General features: G+C 31.3%; 1 long non-coding RNA gene across 1 annotated transcript in view; it reads right to left on the bottom strand.

Annotated features, from left to right (window-relative positions):
- Positions 1-14480, bottom strand: part of LOC148284166 (uncharacterized) — a 149400-nt gene that overhangs the window by 69753 nt on the left and 65167 nt on the right. The window contains exon 2 of the long non-coding RNA XR_015825390.1: positions 7721-7757. This is a non-coding gene — a long non-coding RNA (uncharacterized LOC148284166). The remainder of the gene's footprint in view (positions 1-7720; positions 7758-14480) is intronic.

Here is a 14480-nt window from a genome sequence, read left to right as displayed (position 1 = left end):
ACTTTTTAGCATGAACACTTGACAAATTACCGACTCTGTCCAGTTTTATTTTTTTGTTAATTTATTGATATAATTTTAAGTTGCTGAAATTCCACTCGTCCATCCGCTTTGTAGCTTCAAGACGATTCGTAATGTTACTTCAATACGTAAATCTTATCAACCATAAAATACTTAAATTTTGTAAATGGGGTCTAGAATTTCAACAATCCATGCGCTCAGTAGCTGCAAGACTTGTTATCATCTAACTTCTATTTTTTAAAATGAGTTTTTAAATATCATTCAAACACTAAACTTCGTTGTCAAATTAAAACATAATGCAAATGAGGGCTAGATTACTTACCGTCCATGCGCTCTGTAGCTGCAAGATGTGCTGGGATATTTATTTACTGTACAGCGCCCTTAACGTGATTTTCATAAAAGTGACGCTATCCAAATTATTCAACTATAGTAAAAATAATAATCATAATATATTTCATATAATTTCTAACCCTAACTACTCTCCTTGCAACTAACACCTTATTGTACTCGTTCATCATATTTCCCTTATTTGTTATTATTAAAATTGTTTAATAAGAATCAAATTGTACAAATATTTCAAAACTATCATTTGTTGCGTTCTATTTTTGTTATTGAATCTTAGGGAATATTGAAGAAAAAACTAATATTATTGTTTTTTTTATTAAAAAAACAAATCATAAACCCTAACAGATTATTATATAAAATTTCTCTTTTTTTGTTTTTCTGATAGTTTATTTTACAAATGTAAAATTTGAGTCCCGGTTTTCTTGTCTTAACTGTCTTTGTCTCGGTTCAAAATGTTGTACGTGATATTGTTCTGATATTCTCGTATTGCGTCCTTGCCTGTTCTTTTTTTTCAAGTTCTAGTTCTTAGTTTACATAAGAGGCTATATTATTGATAAACTTGAAATTTTTTTCGTGAAAAAGTTCGGTTACATCGAATTGTTAAAAAGTAGTCAGACTTATTAAAGTTTATTGTTTAATTTAACATTATTAAACGAAAACAAAACTTTAAAAAAAAAATGTTGTATGAAGGCCATTGCGCTTTTTAAAGGATTCGTATTTTACTATCTTTTTATGTGTAATACAACGCTTTCCTCTTAACTGTTCTACGAGATCTGTGATTTTTAAAACTATTTAATAGTCAAATAAATAAAAAAACCTTATTTTTAACCACTATTTTTTTTTGCACCTACCAGTTTCAAAGCAAAAAAAAGCTTCTTTCTCGATGTATACTTAACTTATCAATTCTTTACTATCTTATTTTATCAGTATGTTGCCAATAAAAAAAATAAAAAAATCAAGTATTTTTGTCTTAAAAAGATAGTAATGTGAGATGGATACGTTCGTAACTAGACAGGAGCGGAGTAAAATATTTTTAAAAAGTCAAAAAACAGTGCTTTAAAACTAAGTTGTTTTATTTGTTTTATTTTTTATTTATTTATTTAAAACTTCGTTTAGAGTTTTCTCTATACTTTAGTTAGAACTTCGTTCGTAACTAAAGTGTAGAGAATAAGTACTTTGGCGGACTTATTGCTAAAAGCAATATCTTCCAGCCAACCATAAAACAGACTGGTCAAAAGAAGAGATTGGTCCAAAATTTGTACTAAAAAACCATAAATATATATCAAAAGATATATATATATATATATATTAACAAATTACAACAGGGATGGAGAGTACCTTAAATAAGGGAATAAGGAATTCTAGGCATTTACAGGGCCTATACCCTGTCATTGGCTGGTTTAAGTGGCCTCTTTACACACTGTGTAACATTTTACACATTTTAACACTTTACACACTGTGTTACTTCACAACAATAAAGGTTTCAGAACTTTAACATCACTAAAATCAACAAATGGAAGAATTGAAGAAATATGGATGTTTAAACATAGGCAAAATGGTGAATGTTACACAGTGTGTAAAGTGGCTACTAAAACCAGCCAACGACAGGTCATAAGCCCTGTAAATGCCTAGAATTCTTTATTCCCTTATTTGAGGTAGTCTATTTTGTCTACGGACATTTGGACAAACTAAAATATTGTAATATATACATATGTTAAAATAAAATATTTTTAAAAAAAACGAATAAATTAAAAATAACAGCTGTTTTTTAATTGGGAGATAAGGCTTGCACATATAAACATTAGTAAAAATTTAACAAAAGTACATTATGTTATACGTATTCAATGATAAGGAAATATAGGATCAGATAATGAGTTTAGAAGAAGAAAGAAAAAGAAACCAAGGAAAGAAAAAAATACATTTGAGAAAAAAAAAGCAGTAAAAATCAAGGAGTTCAGTACTCTGGGGATATATAATAATGTTTCAGGTGTTTCTTGAAGGTGGCTAGATCATAATAAATAACCACAAAGTTAGTACTTCTAATACAAAATTTATATTTAAAAGTCGTTTATGTTTGACTAACGAATTTGAGAATGGTGACGGAATAAGTAGGAACGTCAATTTAAAATTGATTTTTTTTGTTGTGCTCTTTAAATATACGAGTATGTCAATCAAATGTTAATGTTATTATTGAGAAAAAGTAAATAAGTAATACGTAAAATCTAGTATTCAACTTCTATATTGCTTGATATCAATGAAATCGCCTTTTTTTCAAAAGGTTAAGGTAAATAAATATGTATTCCATTTTATCTCGATTTTTTTGCCCCATAATGACACTCCTATTCGCAGTCAAATGAAGCTGACACTCCCCAATATTAAATTCCCTTAACATCCTATTAGATTTACTCGCTGGCTTATACATGTAGAGCAGTAAAATGGGCCCAATGTGCTCCGAGGTGTCTCACCCGTTGGAAAACACTTAAAATGCAAATCGCAGGGGGTTTATGAGACCCCTTATTTGCTTCCTATATCCTACAGCACGGGTTGGATGTTACACACCCCGGCGGGGATGTGGTCTGACTATACTTCGCTATAATTGTCGCGTATTAGGACACAATTAAATCCTGGTACCGTTTGCCGGTCCCCGCTTCGATTAAAAGCAGGAGAAAGCTGGGGAAAAAATATGTTGTAATATTGTATTTTTTATGTGTTCTGATATACTGATACCAATTTCACCTTTAAAAATTGTGTTTATCGTTGTACTAAAGTAATAGTTGCGTAACAATACGTTTACAGTGTGTACTTAGTGGTTAAGTAGGGTTAGCTCAACTTACAAAAAAATTGTGCCACAACGGTAGGTTGTTTATCCCTTAAATTTTGAATTTTTCATATTTTTTGTTGTCTTTTTCTTCTGGATGTGTCTTCCTTCCATGGAAAAAATAAATCAAATATGTCTTTATTTTATTATTATTTTCTATATCAGTATTTAAATTGATCAACCTTTATCACGAGGGTGAGATTGGATTGGATTGGAGGAAATCCTGCCATTTGGACATGCTCAAAACATTATTAAATCTACTAACTGGTAATTTTTTTAAATAAAAATTGAAAATTGTTTTCAGGCGTTGCCCAGTAGGGGAATTGGTTCAGCCGGATGAATCTCACCCGCGTGATCAAGGTTTCAGCTCTTTTACTTCACAAAAGTCAACTGATGGAAGAGTTGGGGAAATGTTGATAATTAAACATAGGCAGAATGGTAATTGTTACACAGTGTATAAAGTGGCCACTTAAACCAGCCAATGGTCATTAGTCCTGTAAAGACCTAAACTTATTTCAGACCATATTCCCTTCTCAAAAATGTTTTACCTCAGTTGCAACAAATTTAATACTCATTTCGTTAATTGTTCATTGCTTTTACTATATTATGGTTATAATTCCTTATAGTAAAGTTGTTTTCGTGATTGCCTACCGTACTTGAGGTAACTGGTTCGATTGACATCGATCGCTATTTGAAAACATGGTTTCCTAAAATGGCATCTTTACCGAAACGGTCATATTTACACAGTGTAAAACAGCTTAAAGGATCTACGATGCGAATGTTGATAGATGCAGGCAACGAGGAAGACCAAGAAAGACATGGCACGATCAAGTTTATCAAATACTTGAAGATTGACATGTCAAGAGTAGAAATAATCGGAGTGCGTGCATGAGAAGATGTATGAATGTAGAGGAAGTGTTATCTGTGTGCAAAGACAGAGTGATGTGGCGTTCTATCCTCTCTGCCTATCCCTATGGGGAAACGGCGTGATGATTTGTTTGTTTGTAATTAATATTTAAGAAATGCTGTTATTACTCTATGCAACATAAGAAAGATAATTCAATTAATTTTATTTAATTTATTTACAATTATCGAGATATTTACTTTATGAAGATACGAGTTTTTTTTCCGTTGGACCAAAATTTTGTGTTAAGTTGGAACGAATAATGGACTAATTCAACAACATATCATTAAAAAATAAATGGTTAGTCATAATATCGTATTAATGAAGAAAGAACAAAGATAAATATATCATTATAATCATATAAATACACGAAATAACTGCATTACTAATTTAAAACATTGAAAAATCATTCCAACTAGACTCTAGTACTGAAACATTCTCTCGAAAAAAGAAGGATGACGATGAATTTATTAAAAATTGTTTATTTATATTATGCTAAGTTTCAATTTTATTTAGTTTCGTTTTATATAAACACACTTAAAATAAATCACGCAATTCAAAAAACTTAAACCAGTATTATTATATTGAATGCTTTTATCTAATTGTCAGTTGCCTTCTGTACGCCGATGACGCAGTCCTCCTAGCTGACAGCAAAGAGGAACTGCAATCCTTGGTTACAAAGGTTAACGAAGTGTGCAAGGAGAGTGATTTGCTAATGAATGTGCAAAAGTCGAACGTCATGGTCTTTGAAAGAAATGTAACTATGACTGAATGTAAGATTGTAGTAAATGGAGATAGTTTGAAACAGGTCGAAGAATTTGTATATCTGGGTAGTATGTTTACTAGAGATGGAAATATGGACAAGGATATTGAAAGGAGGGTTAGTGCCGGTAACAGAGTTAATGGTGCCTTAAAGTCTGTCGTAGCAAATAAGTGTCTATCGCAAGAGGCTAAATTAGCAGTTCATAATGGAGTTCTGGTACCAACCCTAATGTATGGAAGCGAAGCATGGAGTTGGAAAAAAAGGGACGAAAGTAGACTGAATGCTGTTGAAATGCGATCCCTCAGGCGAATGTGCGGAAAAACAATGTATGATAGGTGCCCTAATGTCGAAATTAGAGCAGAATGCAAGGCTGAGTTAAGCATTATCGACAAAATTAAGAAAGGTCTTTTGCGATGGTTCGGTCGTGTGGAGCGAATGAATGATGAAAGAACGGCTAAAAAGATTTATGATGCGAATGTGTCCGGTTGTAGAAGTCGAGGAAGGCCGAGAAAGACATGGCATGATCAAGTACAACAAATTCTTGAAAGTGGTCACGTGAAAAGTCGGAGTAATCGACGTGCGTGCATGAGAAGATGTATGAATGTGAAGGAAGCAAAGGAAGTGTGCCAGGACAGAGTGGTGTGGCGTTCTATCCTCTCTGCCTACCCCTCCGGGGAAATGGCGTGATGGTTAGTTAGTTAGTGAATGCTTTTTTTATCGTCTAATATTGCACATGGTTCATAAATCTGAGGTCTCATAAATACTCCGAAACAAACGCTCGATAATGGAACCGTAAAACAGCTTAATAACCTTTATATTCATCGTCTGTGCATTGCATTTCTTAAAAGAAATGTCTCATAATGGCGGGAAATCGAATGTAAATCCACCAATCGCGTGTAAAATATTACGCCAACGGAACACATATCCTGTCTATAAAAGGAGCATCAAAATCCATCTACGGCAGCATTTTTATTACCCGAAGTTCGCATCAGGACGTCAAACAGACAATTTCGTATTTCTTATTTATTTATATCTCTTACTTCCGATAAGATTAAGGTGCGCATGAGGGAAACGAAAAACGTTTTATGGAGGTACGTTTGAAGTGAATACTTCGGTAAGTCGAGTTACTTAATATTTTTATGCATGCACAATTTTTAGGATACGCGACGGTTTATGATGATTTTAGTTAATAATTAAAAGCATTAAGTATTTTACTTAAAATGTGTCATTTACATTGAAAAATTAACAGAGATTCAATTACCTTCAAAGTAAAATACAAGTTTCCGCATGAAAAGTTGAATCATAATTTTGATGTTTTTATTTAAAGCATTAACTTTGTAATTATTCATGATAAAATAAATACAAACAACTTTGTTTTTAACCACTTATTTTTTATTTTTTCTACCGACCAGTTTCAAAACTATACTCAACTAATGAATTCGATCCAATTTTATTTTATCAGTATTATGCTATGTAAATAACTAATAAATCAAGTCTTTTTGTCTTGTAAGGACGGTAATGTGAGATGGATACGCTTAAAACTAGACAGGAGTGGACTAAAGGAGTCAGTTTTTCAACTTTCGTCATAAACATCGTCACGAATCTTGACGTCACAATTATCAATGCCAAACGTGTTGCGTTTTTCTGGTGACATATTTTATTTTTATTTCTTTTTTAAAGTTGTATATGAAAACGTTTCTCCACAACATCCATATTGATTTTTAAAATACAATATATTGTTGTAAAACTATTTTATATACTTTTATCGGTAATCGTGGGATGTGATATTTTGCTATTGCGTCAAAGTAATAATAAAACATTATCTACTAATTAGTTTACTTAATTACATAGATAATAGTCGTGGTGCCAAATGCAAAAATGAGGCATTAATTATTCTATTTAAATTAAAAATATAAAATGTACTAGTTTTTTTATCAAATAAGTTATTTTAAAATACAGATGGCTTGAAAGCGGATAAAAATGAAGTTACATTGAAAACCTAGTACAAATTCAACAATTAATCATTATAATAGGTACTTTTTTGATTTTCATGTTTAAAGAGAGCGTTAAGAAACCATCAAACTTAATTAGAAATTATATGAAATTATAATAAATTAAATCAAGTTGAACAACACACCTAAAGCAAATAACGTTTTCTCTTAATTAACAGGACAAGAGATGGGGGAAAAAGGAGATTTGGAGGGGTAATGCACACAAAAGTCTACTTCGCTAAACGTAACGACGCCGACGCCAAATATTATGGCGTCTACAAACCGTTTCATAATTTTCCTTCCCAAACCGCTCACTTTACTGCCACATCTCTGTAATTCTAAATTGAATTTTGTTCGTATGAAACTATAGTATTTAATTTTTTTGATCACATACAATATTGTTATTAAACTATCAAATGTTTTCAAAGTAACTTTATTAATAATATAGTTCTGAGTGCGAGAAGGAATCAGAACCCTTAACGAGTGTTTAAGACCCAATGGCCACTCTCAGGTAAAAACCCTGAAAAAAGAATCGAGTAGAAATAAGTCCGCCTCGTAGTTTAGTGGTTGGCACGTTCGTCTACCATGCTTGAGATCCCGGGTTTAATTCCTGGAATGAATGTATGAAATACTGCAAAAAAGGTGTGTCACCGCTGCAATATTTCATTGTTCATGAACTGTCGCCTGAAGTGTAAGACTGGTCCCCTTATTTTCATGTGACAGACAATCGTATTGAGCTGCATTTGTTTCACAAATACCATTCCTTGTTCAAAACCAATTCCAACAAGGGAACGTCTACGTCTAGATTGGTAATTTTTTTTCTCAAAAATGTTATTCTGCATTTCTGTTCTAACATCAAAGAAAATTGCATTAAAACTTACCCGATTTACCGCCAATTTGTTCGCTGCGGTCATCAACCTGTAACCAAAAAAGTTAATTAATTTATCAAACAATTAAATACTCAAGCGAAGTTTGCTTCACTACGTCAGGTCATTCAAAGTACCAAGTTATTAGAAAGTGCCACTAAGTGGTTGATTGTTAAGGGCTTCCCGAGTTAATTATAGGGTAGTTTTCAAACTGGCTTTGTTTGCCAACGTATTTAACATCTCTCAAAACAATATTAGGTAGTTAAAATTATTTCGTTTTGTTCTAGCTTTAATTTTCTTGCATTTAAAATTAACTTTTACACAAGAAAAAATATTTTATCGTTACTAGGTGGACTGTATGAGTCTGTAAATAATATTTCTTCTAAGTTCATTTATTCACAAAAAACAGGGTGATTAATTTAATATAACTCGACATTTTTCATTAAGAATACACGTTTATTTTTAATTTCTACAAAGCTAGTACTTCAAATAAAAAATTTATACATGTTCTTATTATAAATTATTAGTATGGTATATCATGTTGTGTATGGTGCAGTGTTAGGTTCGTGTTTTTTTAATATTTTTCATTATTTTGTAGCAATTAGCACTGTGTGCCCAACAATAACTTGAAATATATATATTTAATAAACCCTTAAAATTATCTGTTTCGATCTTTTACCAATTTAAATAGTCTTAAAAGTCTATTAATATAGTTTTGATTACGACAAAATACTTAAATTTATTTCAACAGAAAGGGAAAACATTTTTGAGAAGGGAATATGGACGTCTAGGCATTTACAAGGCTTATGATCTATCATTGGCTGGTTTAAGTGGCCAATTTAAACACTGTGTAACATTCATCATTCTGCCCATGTTTAAACATCCACATTTCCTCAACTCTTCCATCTGTTGACTTTTGTGAAGTAAATGAGCTGAAACCTTTATCACGTGGGTGAGATTCATCCGGCTGAACCAAATCACCTACTAGGCAACCCCTGAAAACGATTTTCCAATTTTTATGCTTCTTCTTTTACCAGGTAGTAATTCAACAATGTTTGAGTATGTCCAAATGCTTTCAGACTGGCTAGATTTCCTGCCTAGAGAGTTATTCACATTTAAATTTATTTCAACGGAGAGTGAAAACATTTTTGAGAAGGGCCCTGTAAATGCCTAGACGTCCATAATCCCTTCTCAAAAATGTTTTCCCGCTCTGTTGAAATTAATTTAAATATGAATAACTCTTTAGGGAGGAAACCCAGCTAGTCTGCAAGCATTTGGGCATACTCAAACATTGTTGACGACAAAATACCTTTACAAATTTTAAGATCTTCGTTGTAAAGAAATTACCTAAATATTTCATAGTGGATAACAGTTTACGTTAAAAGTTTAAGTTCATTTGGAAGTGCTTGAAAAAACCCGAGTTGATTTTATTAAGACTATAAATACCCTTTTAACTTCATTGTTAGCACTTATTTTGTAAATATATTATATATGTACGAGTATATAATAAACTGTGGTCCATTTTACACCTGTACGACAAAGTGTTTTTATCTCTTAAAATTGTAACCTTTGACTGAAATAAAAAATCCGCCTGTCGTTCTTCCTATGTAGTCAAAATAAAGATATTTTTTTCAACAGAGATGAAAAAGCTGTTGAGAATATGGAAAACTAGATATGTACAGAGCATACGACCTATCATCTGCAGAAACAAGTCTTTTTCACTTTACACACTGTATAACATTTTCCATTCTGCCTATAGGTAGTTGACTTCCCTCGTATGAGATTTTTTGATTTGCTAAGAGGTCACGTAAACACACTAATGACAGGTCATAAACCCTGTAAATGCATGGACTTCCAGATGACTTTCTCTGAAATTCTATGCTTCTCCGCTATAATGCGTAAATCTTAATACCTCCTTAGCCTATCCAATTCTTATGTATCAAACAATTGACACACTCAAAACATTGTTGAAATACATTTTTTTTTTTTTTTTTTACACTAGATCATTGAACAGTCCCCAAACTGGCGAATGAAGCGTAAGATTTATTGACTTTCTTGTTAGAAATTACTGAAATACACTACAACAACTTCGTAATTGCAGTACCCTATGCACCATTAGGTGCGGTTAAAGGTATTACGATGATGTTTATAAAATTAACTTTAGATTTTCTTGCAATTATTTTTTTCCAATTTATTATATTTAATGCAACTTATACAGAGAAATATAGAGGAGAATGATTTTTTTTTGGGAAAAAAAATAATTATATTCTTATAAGTTGAGGTAGAGTAGGATTCGAACCCTGGACATCTGTTTTGTGAATCCGCGACACTAGCCCCGAGCCACAGCCCGACTCGCAACCTTAATTAAAATTATAAACTAAAATTTAAGGTATTTATGATACTAATTCATGACTCTCATAAATCCAAACAGCACAATCAAACAGATATCAAAGAAGCTATTTCATCAAAAAGCGTTTGAGCCATTCCCTACAATTGAAAATACAACCGACTTGTCAAATAAATAATTCTATCATGCTTTACAGAAGACAGCTGCGAAAAGATCCGACGTTTCGGGAAACAAACAGAAACCTTCTACCGATGGTATTTCTGATGAATTATTAAACGAGCTTGTGCACCGGAGGCGGGGGTTGGGGAACGCAAGATTTCCAACCCTTTATGAAATCATCATTATTTAATAACTGTGATAACAAGAACTAAATAAAGGATGTCTCTATTTTATACACCACGATTAAATCAATAGAATGAAGAACTTCAGTGCTTCGGGAAATTGGATATAAAAATGATTTCTTACACGTGGTAAAAATAAGAGCATTTAATTTTACTACGAACAGGGGCGGTTTATCGTCCATATAAGCGATTATGCGCAGCTTACTATTATATTTGACTATACACGGCAATTTTTAAAGTTGTTTTTATTTTGGTGACATAAATAAAATAATCTACATTAATTATAAATTAACGTCACTTTTTATATCTTTCTCAAAAAAATATGTATCTATAAGCTCACCCAGCGCCCAACCCGTTCTCAGTGGGGAAAGAAACTGGCTTACTTCAGCTGATTTCTTCATACTAAATGTATACTGTATTTTAATCTCTAAAAATCCAGTTGATGTTTTTTCATCCTTAAGTAAGCTCGCAGAGAATAGTATTTCGAACATTATTTCCCAAGGACCATTTTTTATTAAATAGTATACAGTTACCTATGACACCAGTTCTTTCGTCCGCCCGTCTTAATGTAATGTTAATGGCGCTACGTTTGGCGCATGTATCAATTTTTGGAATTATTATTACATTTTATTTTTAATTTAAATAAAGGCTCTTGGAAGAATACAATAGATATCAATAAGTTAAATAATTGGTAATAATAGAACACAATTTTTGTTAGTGAAAATGTGAAAATTGTAGGAAAAATCTATTTAATTTATTGAAAAAAGAAAGAATTTAAATTCGTTTTGTATCCATAATTTCCATAATTTAGAATAAAGATTTTCATGTTCCAGGTGGATAAATCCGACAGCATCAGCACATACTGTTTCACCTCCCGGCTTTCAGATCCAACCTGCCTCTGGTTATGTAAGATCAGTCAGGCAGCTGATTGTTATCAGTTAGATTGATACTCTCTGTCTATTAGAAAATATTATACCTACATAATATCGAGCCATTGCTCAAGGATTCCTTGTCTGATATTTTGTCCCAGTTTACTGTCTGCTTTGATATGTTTGCTGTTTGTTTTGCCGACCGGTTTCTGAGCATGACTTTTCCTTTTTCCAAGCTTAAACATAAGTCTTGACAAAGGAACAGTCATAACTGGTTGGCAGATTAAATTTATGTAGTAAACAATTACTGTTTACTACTTATCAATACTTGAATAATCACAAACATTGTGTACAAACACAAAGAAAATATTTAGTATGTAATTATTCAAGTATTGATATAATAACTTATATTTAAATACAAATTGAAACCTTTGGTACACTTACACTTTTTTATTTGACTAATTAGTGCTTTCACCCTCTAATGGGCACCTTCAGACTGGAATTAGTACTAGTTTCAAACGGTACAAAATAACATCTAAAATCTACTGCATAACAAAAACATCAGGTTAATTTTACTATGCACTTTATTAATTATGATTTAATATACAAATATTCTCGAAAATTCAAATGCTTCTCTGAATTTATTTGAAGTCTACTGTTTAATGTGAAAAATAATGGACTTGTCCACCCTTCATGGTTAGATTATTGTTTCTGGGAATGTTTAATTGAGATATTATGGGTAATAAACTGAACTATAAAATGGTTTAAACATTAAACTTGTATAAGTAGACATATTAAATATGATTTAGTAGCTAACCGGGGGTTTTAATGAAAACTGGATAAATCATAATGAAGATGAATAACTAGTCTGAAGTATCTATTTGAGAAGTTAACTGTTTTTTAATAACTCGTTTAAGTTATCACTTATCATGTGAAGAATTCACCATTTTGCTCACGTTTGAACAACAATATTTGTTAATTTCTCCTATATGTTGATTTTTGTCTTCAAACATAGGAAACAAAGTGAGTGTTATCTAGGATATTGGGATAATTCTTGCTAATAGTCTCTAAACAGTTTCATATAATACAATAAAAAACGTATTTAAGCTTCCTCAAATAATAAAAAATTAACAAGCGAATGTATAAAATAAATAACGAAATAAAAAATGTTCTTAAACAATAATAATTAAATAAATAAAAAAAACCGAATCGTAAGGTATATTGCTGTTATATTTTTCTAAAATACATGGGCTGAAGCATACAGCGAAACTGAAAATATAGTAAAACTTGTTTAAAAAGCACTAGACTGTTATTCGCTTACGTTTGACACTGAAAAACCTGAATGTGTAGCCTTTTGTATAACAAAAACAGGACAACAATAAAAAAGTTACCCTTAAAATTTTATTACAAAGATTCTACATCACGCGTAGGTATATCTTATTATTAAAAAGTCGAATGTTTTATATACTTAAGAATATTAAACCGCTTTTATGTTAAAAACCACACATATAAATAAATACCTAGAAAACCAAAAAGTCGTTGCATTTCTTTCAAAACATAAGAGACAATGTATCATATCTAAAGAAAACATGTTTCGCATTATGTCAATCAACAATAGAATATGGAGTAATGAGCTGGGCATCCACACCAAAAACATTACTAGATTACAAATTGCTTAAGGTAAACTGGATTTTTTATCTCTTTTGTACTACAACTTAACGTTGTAATGCAGAAAGCAGCCAGTCCACAATTTTGAAAAAAATATATATTGATGTTATCGGGTGTAGTAAAGTCAATTCTATGTTCTGCTATGAACAGCCAGACCGCTTCCATACAAAAAACTGTATTAATCACAATCTGAAAATGGTGTCGATAAAAAAAACGGCATTTCTCAGTTTGCAGAAAACACCCACAGCACTAGAAAAATCTGACGGTACTTTAAAAATCATAAAAACAGGTCAATTATATAATAATATTCTTGTTAGTTTGTTTGTCATATAAAAAAACTAATGTATTTATTGTTTATCATTTGTTAGAGTCAAAAACATTCCAACTGTTGTGTAGATTTGATTACTCAGTCTTTTCACAAAGGTGCTATTATCTCAGTTTCACTTTTCTATGGCTGGCTGCTTTCTTCATAACATCGTTCACCGATTTTTCTATTTCTTTAACATTATTTTCATTTACGGGAAACGTATTTAATCAACATATTTGCCGCAATAAATCAGTTTCTTAGAACAGGCATTTGCCCATATAAGAACCGATTGTAACATTAGGCATGCTAATATTTCTGGCTTGCCAAACCTCATATATTGAGCCTACTACCAGTAAAAGCAAAATTTGCCAGGGTGTTTTTTATGCCATTTTATCTAATATGCAATGTTTGTATAAATGAATAAATTGAATAATTATCGTCTCTTTTAAACTCTGTGTTGAAAATATGAAAGTGTTATTATAAGTCGTGTCCGGTTTTTTCAAATAAAATGAACACCAAAAGTAAAACAAAAAGGTTAATATTTTATGTCATTTCAAAGACAATTTTCCGTTCTATAAGATATTTTCTATATTATCATTAATAACATTTTATCAGCAAAATTTCAATATCTTTATCTACTACATTTTTTATGGTAACAAATATCTCTGGATTATGGGTATTGTATTGTGTTATTTTATTTGATTGCAAGCCTTCAAAATGGAATGTCAAGTAGACAAGAATAATCATTTTCAAAACCTCCACCTGTTTGCGTTCAATCAATGGAATAAAACTGCCAAAGCTGCTCGCGATATTTGCGCAACGTGCGGTGAAGATGTTAAGAATTATTGACTAATTTATAAAAAATATAAAAAAATCTCTTGTTCTCTTTGTTTGGAAAAAAACGAACAAAACTTATGTTAACACCTTATATATAAAAATTAATAACGTTTGCAAAACTTTATAAAACAAATCTACATTTCATTTAAGAAACTACTTTGAAACAAACGTTATTTCCAAACAACAAATGTATAAACTACGTATAAATACACGTCCTTAAATCTCAATGTTTCCGTACGAAGGAAAGAAACGATTTTTTTCACACTGTTTTGGCGTAAAAATATAATTAAATTATTTTTTTTACATAATTAATTTATGTGCAAAAATGATGCATTGTTTTCGTAAAAAAACGAATTTGCTGAGTTGCTACTAACAATGTTGTCCCTTCTCCTGAAATTGGGGGTGA

The sequence above is a fragment of the Micrasema longulum genome, unplaced genomic scaffold (assembly GCF_059751315.1).
Source record: "Micrasema longulum isolate JH-2025_06_02 unplaced genomic scaffold, ASM5975131v1 h1tg000142l, whole genome shotgun sequence".
Taxonomy (NCBI): Eukaryota; Metazoa; Arthropoda; class Insecta; order Trichoptera; family Brachycentridae; genus Micrasema; species Micrasema longulum.
The sequence above is the reverse complement of the archived record's forward strand: the minus strand, read 5'-3'. Positions and strand labels throughout refer to the sequence as shown.